Source organism: Dipodomys merriami, unplaced genomic scaffold (assembly GCF_024711535.1).
Source record: "Dipodomys merriami isolate MVZ:Mamm:240054 unplaced genomic scaffold, mDipMer1.0.p SCAF_4, whole genome shotgun sequence".
Taxonomy (NCBI): Eukaryota; Metazoa; Chordata; class Mammalia; order Rodentia; family Heteromyidae; genus Dipodomys; species Dipodomys merriami.
Genome location: NW_027205603.1, coordinates 16,907,605 through 16,917,732, shown reverse-complemented (window position 1 = coordinate 16,917,732; position 10,128 = coordinate 16,907,605). Strand labels below are relative to the sequence as shown.

At 38.9% G+C, this 10,128-nt stretch overlaps 1 long non-coding RNA gene across 1 annotated transcript; it reads right to left on the bottom strand.

The window, feature by feature from the left end:
• Positions 1 to 7,213: 7,213 nt before the first annotated feature.
• LOC138806210 (uncharacterized) lies at positions 7,214 to 8,991 on the bottom strand. The gene is made up of 3 exons (XR_011365739.1): positions 8,839 to 8,991; positions 7,595 to 7,701; positions 7,214 to 7,338 (listed from the first exon to the last, which is right to left on the bottom strand). It is a non-coding gene; the product is annotated as an uncharacterized lncRNA (long non-coding RNA).
• Positions 8,992 to 10,128: the final 1,137 nt, after the last annotated feature.

The window sequence follows — 10,128 nt, the reverse complement described above, 5'->3', positions numbered from 1 at the left end:
GTGCCATCCCGACAGACTGTGGATTTTTGTAGCTCAGCTGAGAAAGCAGAGTTAGGCAGACACCTGGCAGGAAGAATCTGTGATGGTGTATGTCTGATGTGTAATTTTTAATACCTAGATGAAGAACTTTTCGCTTGGAGCTGGGCTCAGGGGCTCATACCTGTAGTCTCAGCTGTGGGACAGAAGGAGGTTAGAAGGACTGTGGTCTAAGGCCAGTCCTAAGTGAAAGTGCAAGACCCGAGACAAAAAATAAATGGGAGCAAAAAGAGCAGGAGACATGGTTCAATGGCTAAGTGCTTGCTTAGCAAGCACAAGGGAACGAGAGCAATCGTTTCATTTAGAGCACATGATCTATAAGCATTTGGTAGGAAATGGAGTTCTTTTATGATATCACCCCGTTAAGTACATTCATTCTGTTGCTGTAGACTACACATCCAAATCTATGGTAAATATCCTTTCGTGTCCTGATGCAATAGCTTGCTACTATTCAGTGTGGATATACTAAAGTTTGCTTTAGTAAAAGCCGTTGGATTTTGAATTCTTGCTTTTCAAGACTGAAAGCCATGCATCAGTTTTCACATTTGGAAGAGAATGAGAGAGGACCCGTTGCCATCAACCCTTATGAATTCTAAGTGCCAATTATTAAGGACCATTCATTAATTAAAAGTGCTGCATGCTGGCTGATATTAGAATGTTTCATCTTTTTCTTGCAATTAAAATTTTTACCACTAATGACTTTAAGTATTCTTCAGTAATCATAATCATATAATATACATTTTATAATAATTATAGAGATTGACTTTTGCATTTTTTAATGTATTGTAAAGCTGAGTATAGATGACTGTCAGCTACTCAAGCAGCTGAGATCTGAGGATCATGGTTCCAAGCCAGCACAGACTTGAGAATCTGTGATTGTCTTCTCTCCATTGAACCACCAAAAAGCCAGAAATGGAGCTCTGGCTTAAGTGGTAGAGTACTAACCTTGAGCCCTAAATCTCAGGGACAGTACCCAGACCCCGAGTTCCAGACCAGGACTAACACCCACACCCACACACACACACAATGAATTTTGAAATTACTTGTAAGTTTTTTTGTATTTTAGGTGTTGCAAAATGCACTGTCCATCCTCTTTAGGGAACATATTTTGGGGTACCCCAAGGTTGCAGCGATACTGGGATTGTAGGGTTGCAGGGATACAGTGAATCCTCCTAAAGCTGCTAAGCAGGCCTTGAGACAAATAGCCAAATGACAAGAAAACTGAATGCCTCCTCATGTGGATAATTGTGAAAAATCAATTCAGATTCAGATTTGTATGGGTGGAGGGAAAACAGCTTCATATGCTAATGGAGAGAGAATTTATATTCATTTTCTTTGAATTACTTTGGTCCATTGCTCATTTGAAGAAAATTTCATGCAAAGTGGCATTGTATTCCCTTAGCTCCTGTTTGCCTGCCAAGAGATTAAATTTATGCTCTGGTGACCAGATAATTCCTCCTCCATGGTGGAATAGCTCCCACCAGCAACCAGGGAGATAAAGAGCAAAAACCTTAAATTCCTTTTACAAGACTTTATGTATTTTTATTTTTACTTTCAAGTTCAACTGCCACTCTGTGGCACTAGGAGTTAAGCCGGAAGGCTTGCCCTAGGTTAATAACTTGCTCTTTCTGATTTTTTTTATCCTCCTGAAATTAGATATTTCATTTCCAAAATTTATCCTGGCAGGTCTGCATTCACAGCTCCTACAATAGAGCGATATCCTAGCCCAGAGACTTTGTTGTGCTTTCCCAAGGCTGGGCTTCCAGAATTTAATGAAGAATGGGATTTAGGAAGTTAATTACTCACTGGAAATGCGCAGCACAGAAGCAGGAGAAGGTGCATTTCTGAGATGTGGCAACTCTTTGGAAATAGACACAAGAGACAGCCAAAAAAAGTCATGGCACAAAAAAACCCAGATATTTCTCCCTACTGTTTATTATGTATTATACACAAATAAAAAATGTGAGGAAGAGATATGAGAGTCAGTAATAGATTGGGCCAACACAACTAGGCTGCATGAATTGATAATTATCCTCCACCTCTTCTAGAAATTTGGCTCTTGTATTTGTTATTTAGAGTCCATAACAGATTGCCTGTGCAACAGGGTTGTATAGTTGCTGAGTTTATCAGAGCAAATAGCAGGGATTTTTTTTGTCTTGTCTGTTATCATATAGAATCAAACTCCAACAGGGAGAAATAGGATGAATAGGTAGAAGTTATCAGAAAAAAAGTTTTAACCATTCAATTCCTCTTTGATTTTCTTCTATGTCCTCATTAGCTGTCCACAGGAGAGTCTTACAAGATTTTCATTTTCTAGGAAGACTCAAATTGCAAATAGCACTGGGAAAGATAACATATGGAATTAAATATGCATTCAGTCAGTGCCTGCTCACTATTTCCAAGAGCGTGATCTGATGTTGTGATTGTATTCATAGTTTTAAGTGGTTTGGTTAAATAAAGAAAAGAATGTTATTCATTATGAGGAATGAGACAGGTTATGTGTAAATTTTTTGGAGTTGGACCCAACTAAATTAACAATTTAAAATTAATTTTCTAGCTGAACACATTGGCTTTAATTTTTTTCTGAGACAGAACTGGCCTCGATCTTGTGATCTTCAAGCTTCTACATCTCCAGGGCTGGGATTATAGGCACCACTGCACCTGACATCAGCACAAACTCAGTATTATTATTCTGCTACTGCATGAAAAGAATATGCTTAGAAAAGCTCGTGTCATAGGACAATGTTCTTCTGAGCAAAGATGGATGATATTTGATTATCAAAATGCCAACCATCAGGAGCTTCTGCAAATCAAAATATATTGGTAGCGTATTTGAAATTCCAGGTGGATAAAATAACCTATATATTCCTATGATAGCGAAATAAATATGAGAAGATAAATGCTGTATCCAGAGATGTGAGTCCTGCAGAAATGAGAATTTCTCCCAGAGCTTACACATCAAATATATGGTCCTGTCTATCTTTCTTACTTGGTGTAATACTGTTCCATGAATGTAAATTGATAGGTCTATGGCAATATGAAGACACTAGTGGAATTTATTTGCTAGTTCATTTTTCGTGTCCAACATTTTTTATTTGTTGGGCAATTTGCCCGACAGTCCTAATTTTTGCAGAATCAGTCTTTTCACACATATATCTTAGAATGCTTTTTATATGAACATCGTACAATCTCAGTCATATTTTGTCAATTCACTATCTAGGTAGTGCCCACTTAGAATGTGCATATTTTATTGTTGATGTTACTGTTGCCTTTGTCAATACAGATAAAATAAGGTGCATTCTTTGGAGAGAAACTTTCTTGCAGAAATTAGTTCAATGGTGATGTCCATATTTAAAAAAATACATAATCCCAGACTATTACCAGATGCCTTAATGACTGGAAATTTTGCATCTTTGTGTATTATAAGCTACTTTTATGCACTATATGTGTATAAAAATGGTAACTGTTTTATGTAAAATGGAATGCAGGAAAGTTATGTTCGCCTTCTAGCACAGTTGTTAATAAAGACTCATTGTTTCTTTGGTAAAGCTGGAATCATTTCCCTGCCTTAATAACTGTTCTTTTTCCTTTCCCTTTTGGACATACCCTGCCAAGTTGCTGTAGTCTGAAGAAATGACTTGCCAGCGGTTTTATTGGTTACCCAGATGTGTGGCCTTCATGTTTTCAGTTTGTAAACAATTCCAAACATGTATTGAAAGACTCATCTTCTTTCTGAACTGGTAGAATTTTGAAAATAATATTTATTTACTTACTTTTGCTCAAAATGAGTAACTCTTTACACTGATATTCAGATGTGTGCACTTTGGTTGGATATTTCTGGTCCTTTTGTCCTTATTTACAGGAGCTGGTCACAAAGACACAGGTAATGTGGACATAGAAATAATATGACATGTTGATCTCACTTTTGATAAATTTTATAGCAAAACACAGACTTTCCATACAGTATTGACCAATCTAATTGGTGTTCCATACACCCATTTTTTACAGCCATTTTTCCTCTTAGCCAATCATGTAGAATTTGTCCTAGAAAACGGCTGACTTCTTGCACATTTTCTAGCATTTATTCTCCTGGCAGATTGTAGTTTCAAGGCCATGTAGAGCTGTCTTTAGTTTTATTTATTTTGCTCAAGGCTGTCATGCAGGTAAACTGTAGTAATAACAATGGACTCGGTATGAGCTGGAGTCCTCTGTATATTGTAATAAATTTAACTTTCTCCACAAATCAATGAAGGCACTACCATCACAGGCTAGAGCTTTGCTATTCTTTTTCTAAGTTGCCTGGGCATTACATGTCTCCTTGCATATTACCCAATCAAGTATGGTAACCAACTTGTCAACTTTTGCAAAACAAACAAGCAAACCAGAAACCCAGGTGGAGCTTGAGTTTGTCTTTGATTCAGATAAAATGTTCTGACCAAGTCTGTGCTAGTATATCAATTTGTCATTCCAGCTACAAATATGGTTTATCTTGCCATAGTTTTAGGTCTTGTTAGCTCACCGGTTATCAATTTATTTTTATTATAATCTTTAGGGGTAATACCAAGAGGTTTGAAATCAGCATGTTAACTTATGAATAGACTATGAATGTCACCCAGTCCAGTGGCCTGGTTCCATTTTCACACTGAGTATTATGACTGTATTCACCTACCCTACCTCTCTCTCTCATCTGTCCCCTCCCCCGCAATGTTCTTTACCCCTGATAAAACATGTTTCAGGTTCTTGGTATTTGTTTTGCTAAACTGTTAGTTGTTCAAGGGAGTTACACCACTGGAATCCTCCCCTTCCACCGGTTTGTTTCCTGTATGTTTATCACTTAGATCTAACTTTCACATATGGGAGAACATATTGTCTCACCCAGTTACCAATTTTTTTTAACAACAATTACCTGGAGAAAATGGAAATAAATAGGTTCTTGCTTCCTCTAGTTTAAGTGGGCATGGAAAGGTATTTCAGGGTGTTTATGATACACAATTAGTCATGTTATATCATCATTGAATGACTAATGCAGGCAGGGGGTGTACATAAGGATATTTATTTTCTCCTAGGGTTGCTGTGAGGAAATATTATGAGAACTCAGATCACATCCTACAATCTTATAACCATGGTAATTTCATTAATAACAAGATTTGTTGTCCTTCAGTTATCATTTGTATGCTCCCAATAAGTGTAAGATGTACTTGAGGTGGACATGAGACTATATATAAAAATAATATAATATGGAAAAGGAGAATAAAAGTTAATGTAGCAGGTCCCTATCTAGCAGAGCTAATAACAACCACCACCACCACCACAAAGTAGATTGAAGAGGACAGGACAGAATTACTCACAAAGGAAAAGTGGATAAAATATATACCTTGTCTGAAAGAATAGGAAAGATCTGTTCAAATGAATTGTTTGACCCAAAGCTGCCTTTCTACATAAAGTTCAGCTTGATGGTTTCTCCATATATAATGAACTGCAAGTCAACTTGATATGAAAACACACTGTAATCTTGTCTTTTCCTAAGGACCGCAAGTCTCAGGCTGTCATAGCAACCAGCCTACTGTCACCTACAGGCAGCCACCAGCTGCTCAAACTGAGACAATTGAGGAAGATGCCTAGCTTGAGCCAACAGAGTCATAGCTATGCCTACTTGATTGCTTCTTCTCTGGCTGTAACCATGATGTGCACACACAGCAGGCCCAAACTATTCTGAAATATTCAAGAATTGCAGATAAAGCCAATTCCGTTCTGTAAAGCTAGATTCATTTTAATTCTTTTTTTCTTCTTTTATTTATTTTATTTTATTTTTTTGTCAGTCATGGGATTTGAACTCTGGGCCTGGGGGCTGTTCCTGCGCTCTTCGGCTCAAGGTGAGCACTCTACCACTTCAGCCACAGTGCCACTTCCAGTTTTCTGGTGGTTCATTGGAGATAAGAGTCTCACAGACTTTCCTGCTCCGGCTAGCCTTCTGAGTAGCTGGGATTACAGGTGTGAGCCACCGGTACCTGGCATTTTCTGAACATTATCTTTAAGTAGTCGTACAAAAGAGATACTACCTAATAAAGCAGTTTGTAAATACGGTGCATCTTGCTCATGTCCCCCCTTCAGCATTCTCAGCCCCCTTCCACCCACCCCTTCCCTTACTTCTCTTAATTTTGTGGAATAGACAGCAAATTCTTGAGTGCATTCTTGCTCTTTCCTCTCTTCGTCTACCCCCTTCCCTTGGTCCCCTCCCTCTCGTCCATGTACACATTTCCTGGTGCTGATTTTGTTGGTCTTTGACTCAGTCTTTCTAAAAATTTATACCATTCAAGCTCTCCGTAGAGTTTACCCTACTTCAGTTAATTCATTTAAGCCTATCTGCATACTACCCAACATGTTTGCTTATAGGTTTATAGGCACATTCTAACTACCAGAAATGAGGGAAACTATACAACCTTTGTTTCTCCGGGTACTGATGTCACTTAATATAATTTTTTCCAACCCTTTCTGTTTCCTTATAATAATGTCACGCTTGTTAATGGATGAGTAACACTCGATTGTGTATAAACCATATTTTCTCCATCCATTTGGCCATGGAGAGGTGTGTGGGCTGGTTCACTATTTTGGGCTATGGTACACAACGCTTCAATGGACATGGCTGGGCTGGTGATTTCATGGTAGCCTTGTTTGTGTTCTACTGGATAAATGCCCAGGAGTGGGATTGCTGGGCAATAGTTTTCTACATTTAGTTTTCTGAGGATTTTCCACACTGTTCTTCAGAGTGGCAGAACAAGCTCACATCCTACCAACAGTGGGATTCCCTTTTGGCCACATCCTCACCAGTACTGGTTATAATTTGTTTCCTTTTTTTAAAAAACAACTTAAATAATCGGCACTTCAAAGACTGGGCTGACTGATGTGACGATGAGCAAAAACAACAGCTGCAGCGATTTTGGACTGCCCCAGGTGGAGAATCACAGCCAGGGTGTTTGTTGACCTCACTTGACTAAAGAGACACAGTGGAAGACGTGCGCCAACCAGGTAGCCTGTTTTGTCTCTGAGACGTCTGCTAAGCTCTGAAAGTACATAGAGCATAAGTCTAAAATCTGAAAGCTAGAAATGTCTAGGAAACAAGTCCTTACATGACTCAAGGGGTACTGAGTTTTACTCCACTTTTCAGTCATCTGGAACTCCATGTGCCTGAACTAGAGGAAGGTGACCAAGCCACTGTTTCTGTTTCCTTAAAGGCAGAGGCAAATCCCAGTCCACTGAGGAAAACACAATGTATCAAGACCTCAGGCAACAGAAGAAGCAATGCTGTACATACAGAGAAAACAAAAATGAGCAGAGAAGAATTTTGATTAGGTTGGATAAGAAAATGGAGACGGGTGGATGAGTAGAACAATGTCAAATACAGTGACAGAATTGAAAATTAAGAAATGAATTAAAGGAAATTGTAGAATTAAAAAGGAAGAATATCTCAAAACTAAAAGGAAACAATGGTTTGGAATAATCCATGAGTATTTTCATGCATGCAAAAAAAAAAAAGCAAGAGTATTGCAAACAAACTTACCAGGTTTGAATTTAATCACTGTTCCTAGTGGGTGGATAAACTTTACTTCACCTTCTTAGATATTGGATTTCTTTTTATCTCTATCATTTGCATCATAATGCTTATCCCTTAGAATGAAATCATAATAAGAACCTCTGGTAGAAGCAGCCACAAAGCAGTAGTTTTTTTTCTAATATTAGCCTAAAACAATATAATAGCATATCTTTACGGGAAATGATTGTCATCAGAATCTTTGTTCTTTGGAGGGGCTCAGATTTTGAACTCAGGGCTTTAGGCTTGCTAGGTTGGCACAATACTACAGAGCCATGAATTCAACCCTATTTTTTGTAGCTTATTTTTTTAGAATTAATTTAAAATTAAGTGAATTATTGTATAAAAAGAATAGGCAGACAGGGACAAAGTGGAAATAACTGATTCAAGAATTTTAAAGAATAGGTGTTACATTGTTTTTTGAGTTTTCAACATTCCTTGCTCACTTAAGCAATGACTCTCTCCTTATACTGATTTGGGTTGGGAGAATAATTCATGAGATTTGGCAATTTAAGTGAGGAACACACACACACACACATACACACACACACACACACACACACACACACACACACACACACAAACACAAAACCCCACAGGCTTACAATTGTTATTCATATACTAACTACTAGCTGCTGAGAATAGAAATTTCTCACTGCTCCACAGATATCAATATAAAACTGTGCTAATGGCCAGGTGACAGGATATAAATTTGCTATTTGGAAGCATCCATAAAATTTATTGACTCTGGCTGGCCTTCTTTCTACTTATCAACAAGAGAAAAAAAAATTTCAGACAGTGGGGAATATTCAGAGGTACCGTGCAGATGAATCATCTTAGAGCTCTATGTATTTTGATAAATTATAGTCTACCTCGAGTTAAAGAGAACCCTGGGGCTACATATCACTTGCTGTTACTCTACCTTGACAAAAGACTTAAAAATTTAAGACTGGCAACGTGAGTTTCCATTTCTATTTCAGAATGATGCGTGTCGGGTGTAGGGTTACAACTCCACACCTATATCTGTGTATTAATTCCATCAGAATCATTAGCATTTCCATCTTCTAAAGAATTATCCTTGAACCTGTTTGAATCTGCTCGTTGGGAGCTTTCCAATATTCCTCCTGTTGTTTTGGAGGATGTAAGCATTCATCCTTGTAGGCTTAGTTACTCTACTTCGCAATAAGACAACAAAAATTCCTCCCTTCCTTTACCTGCATTTTGGTGCCCATTATCTCTTTCTCTTGCTTGGGAATCTGCTGGTGCCATTCCATTTTGATCACAATAGCTTTGTTGTATGGGCTGATATCAGGTGGGGGGCTGGCCCCTGCTGCAGACAAAATGGAGGTGTTCTGTACACTGTGGGATGTGAGTCCTCCATCCAGGCAGGTCAGGGGGCAGACCTCAATGGGTCATGGTTGCCTAGCTGAGTCTCTGTGATTCTGTAAGGGTTCTCTTTGGTGTGATTGTGTTGGAATGTTTGTGGGGGGCCTAGAAGTGGGGAGAACTTGAGGCTCCAAGCTCCGGGCTCTGGGGTGGTATGGACTTGAATCCTGCTCCCATCCCAAGACAGAGCTCTTCCACAGCAGCTCAAGGCCTGGAGACAGGGGTTTGGGGGTAAGGGAGGAAATGGGAGCTTCTCAGAAGCCAAGATCCCAGACAGACTCCAGCAGCTCCGGGAGTGGCCTGCAGGGCTCTCTGGTGGCTTCACTGGGATGCTTCCTTCCATCCTGGTTGGCACAATGGGGTGTCCTTCCAGCAGAGAGCCAGGGTCACAAATTCCACTCTGCCCAGTCTTCTCCATGGCTTGCTTGTCTTTGCCTCCTTGAGTTCCAAGCTCCCCTCTGCCACTCCCCTGGAGACAGTGAGGTTCATGTGTTACCTGACTCTTCTCTATAGAGGAGGCACGGCTGGGCACCTGTGTGCAGTCATCTTTGATCCCTCTTCTCATTTCTTATTATTTTTTTATTTTTTAAAACAATCTGTGACAGTCTAGACACTGCAGAATGTGATTTTCAGAAGCAGCTACAAGGATATATATATATATATATATATATATATATATATATATATATATATATATATATATATCTCAAAGCACTTTTCCAAGGAGAGCTGGAATGAACATTTTCTGTCCATAAACTAGGTAGATCTATATAGCTGCTTAATTTATAAAACAAACAAACAACAAAAACGATGTCAATGTTGCTTGCTAGATTCTACCACACAGGCAATATGCCAGAGGTCATCCAGAAGTCATCCAGAGATCATCCAGAGACACTCAGCAATTCCTGTGTTGTGAGACACACCTGTAATCTCAGCACTTGTGTGTCAGGAGGATTGTGAATCCAAACTCAGCTCCACAGTCTGAGTTCTATAAAGAGAACTTGTCTCAAAGGAAATATCAGCGTTTATTTTTATATCATTGACATCTAAGGAGCATCTGAGATCTTGATAATGTTCTATATGGTTACCTGGCTATATTCATCTTGTAAATTCCACGG